Genomic DNA, 4,248 nt, shown 5'->3' with positions numbered 1-4,248 from the left:
ATTTACAGGGTGGGCAGGACTGCAGCCTCTCTGATGGAGCCATGGCCAGAGCAGAGGGGAGGGCTGGAGCTAATCAAGAGGCCTGTCCCCTTAGGGATCCACCCACCCTTCTGCTTAGAGGAGACCTGCAGTTTCACAGCCCCAAGCTGGGCTAAGCCAGTGAGGCCTGAACCAGCTAATCGCAGCCACAAGGGGAGAGATTTCTATCACACCTTCATCTCGGGGCTGCCAGGTCATTTTCGAGTGAAGGGCTGGGGAGCCTGCTTTTAATTCATTCTTCTTCTTCTTCTTTTTAAATATGGGATCTTAGTTCCTCAACCAGGGATCAAACCTGTTCCCCCTGCATTGGAAGTGTGGAGTCTTAACCACTGGAAGACTCCAAGGAAGCCTCTAATTCACTCTTAAATAAGTAAATATTCAAATAAGTAAAGGCTAAGATCAGATTAAAAATATTTTAATAAGAGGAAACTGATTTGGGATGATGAAATCGTTCCAGGGATGGATGGTGGTGATGGTTATACAACCAAGTGAATGTACTTAATATTACTGAACTGTCCTTTTAAATGGTTAAAATAGTAGATTTTATGTTGTATGTATTTTATTCCAGGCAAGAATACTGGAGTGGGTAGCCATTCCTTTCTCCAGGGGATCTTCCTGACCCAGGGATCCAACCCAGGTCTCCTGCATTGCAGGCATATTCTTTACCATCTGAGCCACCAGGGAAGCCCTTACTACAGTTAAGCAACAACAACAGGAGGTGAAACTGTGCTAGTTTAGAAAGCACATCAGATCAGAAAGCAACAGTCTCATCTGAGGTTGAAGAGAGGTTTCCAGAAGCCCCTCCAGGTCCCAGGGAAGGCATTGTCTTCCCCACAAGGCTCAAAATGAACTGCCCCTGAGTTTAGAAAGGGATTCTTTTTTTTTTTCTTAATTTTTATTTATTTAGATATGTATTTAGTTTTGACTGTGTTGGGTCTTTGTTGCTGCGCACAGGCTTTCTCTATTTGCCAAGATCAGAGGCTCCTCTCTAGTTGTGCGCAGGCTTCTCATTGCAGTGGCTTCTCTTGTAGGGGAGCACGGGTTCTAGGGCACGTGGGCTCAGTAGTTGTGACGCATGGGCTTAGTTGCCCCACGGCCTGTGTGATCTTTCCAGTTCAGTTATCGAACCCACGTCCCTGCATTGGCAGGCAGATTCTTAACCAGTGGACTGCCAGGGAAGTCCCTAGAAATGGACTCTTAAAAGCCTGACAGAGGTGCCTCCCTTCTCACCCTTTCTGGCTGTCCTTAGATCCTTGAGATGGGATTGTCTCTCTCCTCTCCAGTAATATTTGGGGGTGAATGTGAGAGCTGAGCCAATGAGACAGGCCCTGGCATTTCTATAGCCTGCTTGAGGACTGCTGAACCATTTTACAGAATCTCAGCTGGTGTGAGTGTGTGAAGTTTGCAGTGGGGAACACAGGCTGCGTTTAAGCTGAAAGAGCCAGATAATGATGCAGCAGGAGGTACACTCTCTGAGCAGAAAACCCGTACGCCCCAGGTAGCGGTCTGTTGCAGTGTCCTAGGAGCACAGGAAACCTCAGAAAAGACAGGACTTACCTGCCTGGAGTGTATTTTTACTTAAAAATTCACAAGAGTGGATCTTACTATGTTTTTACTTAAAACACATATAACATCACTTTGGCAGCCCATATATTGGTTTGGCCAAATGGTCATTCAGGTTTTTCCATAAGATGTTACAGAAATGACTTTTTGGGGAGGTGGGAGGGGGGATCGGGATGGGGAATACGTGTAAATCTATGGCTGATTCATATCAATGTATGACAAAAAAAATAAATTAAAAAAATAAATAAATAAATAAACGAGTTAAAAAAAAAAAAAAAAGAAATGACTTTTTGGCCAGCCTAATACCAAAACATGGGCTTCCCTGGAGGCTCAGATGGTAAAGCGTCTGCCTGCAATGCAGGAGACCTGGGTTCAATCCCTGGGTGGCGAAGATCCCCTGGAGAAGGAAATGGCAATGCACTCTAGTACTCTTGCCTAGGAGATTTTGAAGAAGGAATTCATAGGGCCTGGACTCCATCTCAGGCCTGTCTGTGCTGATCGTGCGTGGCCACCTCTCCAGTGGACTCTGAACTCTGTGCTTAGCGCCTGTGGGAATGACAATGGAAGGATAAGACCCCCCTCTGGGCAGGGGAATCTTGAAGAACAGACACTAATCACCCCTGCCTCCGGATACTAGCTATCAGAATGTAAGCACAGGCTTATCAGTTATTAACTAACTGCGGGCTTATTGATTATTGACTGTTTGAACACATAACACGTGAATGATGGGGTTATTGTAGTTGTATTTACCCTTCCTTTGTTTATGTAAGTCTCAAGGGAATTGGGGTAGTGGATTTGGACACATGGGGTATAAAAGATTTTCACAAATGCTGGTCGGGGTCCTTGGCTAAGAGGAGACTCTGCCTTGGGCCCGCCGGCGTAATAAACTGCACTCCACTATCTGCATTGTCCTTCTGAGTGAGTCTGTTTCCCGGAAAGCGTGGCTATAACAATTTCATGGATGGAGGAGCCTTGTAGGCTACAGTACATGGGGTTGCAAATAGTTGGACATGACTAAACAACTTCACTCACTCACTTACTCAATACCAAAACTATAATAATACAGAAGATTATCCTCTTCCTTGTTCAAGGATGACGTGCAAATTTGTGAAACAGTCCATATTTTTTGTTGTTTTCGTCACTCAGTTGTGTCCAACTCTTTGCAACCCCATGGGCTGTAACCTGCCAGGCTCCTCTGTCCATGGGACTTTTCAGGCAAGAATAATGGAGTGAGTTGCCATTTCCTACTCCAGGGGATCTTCCTGACCCAGGGATCAAACCTGCTTCTCCTGCATTGGCAGGCAGATTCTTTACCGCTGAGCCAGCAGGGAAACCCCTCCATATTTTTTAGCAGTAGATAATTGAAAAAGCAATCCAATTTACAGCAACAACAAAACAGAAATTACTTAAGGATAAATGTAACAAATGATGTGCAAGACTTACATGCTGAAAACCACAAGTCACTGGGGCACCATCCTGACCCCTGGCCTGCTGACTTTACTACTAGATTGGGTGACTGCTCAGTTGACCTAGGAACAATGGCATCAGCCTGGGTAGTTCTTGCCAGAACTGGCAGGGGTTAGAGTGGGGTAGCAATAGCTGGGAAAGGCCCTCTTCTTGGATGGAACCAGATGATCTAAAGGCTCTCAAAGACAAAGATGACTTGACTCTTTCAGCTAAGTACCTATGGCATCCTTCCTGGTCACCCCATCCTGCCCATCCCCACCCTATGATTAGTGTGGTAGCTGTGAATGATGAGGATGACAGAGAATACTTCGAGAATCAGGGCTGATGAATAGATGTGTAACATCTTTGCAAGTACCTACAGGCCTGGTATCCTCCTGTCTAAGTAGTTCTGACTTTAAAGGCATGGTCCTGGGTCAGTCCAGTTCTTATTTTCTTACCTAGTATGGCTAGCTTTTTCAGTGTCCTTGTGTATTTATCCTGATTTCTTTCCTTAAATATCATTTCTTATTAAAAAGTGATATTTGCTTATCATAGAAGATTTAGATAAGCAAATTGAATCAATTGAAATAATCACTCAGAGATAATCTCTTGGAAGCCTGTGATGTGGTTCTTGACAATGCAGTCTAGTAGGAACCAGTAGTTCCCGTTTCAGGATAACCAAATAGTTCAAGTTGATTAAGAAAATTCTTATTTACAGAAGAATGTGCTGTGTGCTTAGTCACTCAGTCATGTCAGACTCTTTGTGACCCCATGGACTGCAACCTGCCAGGCTCCTCTGTCCATGGGGATTCTCCAGGCAAGAAAACTGGAGTAGGTTGCCATGCCCTCCTTCAGGGGATCTTCCCAACCCAGGAATTGAACCCCAGTCTCCCACATTTCACGTGGATTCCTTACTCACTGAGCCACTGGGAAAGCCCAAGAATACTGGAGTGGGTAGCCTATCCATTCTCCAAGGGATCGTCCCAACCCAGGGATTGAACCGGGGTCTCCTGCATTGCAGGCAGATTCTTTACCAGCTGAGCTACCAGGAATGCCAGCTAATAAATATCAAAGAAATTATAGCATTAGAAAAACATCCTCTTGCAATCCCTACTGAAATAATTAATTCAGGAAAGGAGAGTCAATGGATGCTAAAATCATTAGATAAAAGCTTTCTTGGGGAAATGATTTTTCTAAGGA

The 4,248-nt window shown here is 44.8% G+C and overlaps 1 non-coding gene across 1 annotated transcript; it reads left to right on the top strand.

Moving 5' to 3' along the window:
* The first annotated feature begins 2,628 nt into the window (after positions 1–2,628).
* Positions 2,629–2,729, top strand: LOC122707091. Its single transcript, XR_006344616.1, has one exon. It is a non-coding gene; the product is annotated as a U6 spliceosomal RNA (small nuclear RNA).
* The last annotated feature ends 1,519 nt before the right edge of the window (positions 2,730–4,248 follow it).

Source organism: Cervus elaphus, chromosome 13 (genome assembly GCF_910594005.1).
Source record: "Cervus elaphus chromosome 13, mCerEla1.1, whole genome shotgun sequence".
Classification (NCBI taxonomy): Eukaryota; Metazoa; Chordata; class Mammalia; order Artiodactyla; family Cervidae; genus Cervus; species Cervus elaphus.
This window is presented reverse-complemented; position numbering and strand designations above follow the sequence as displayed.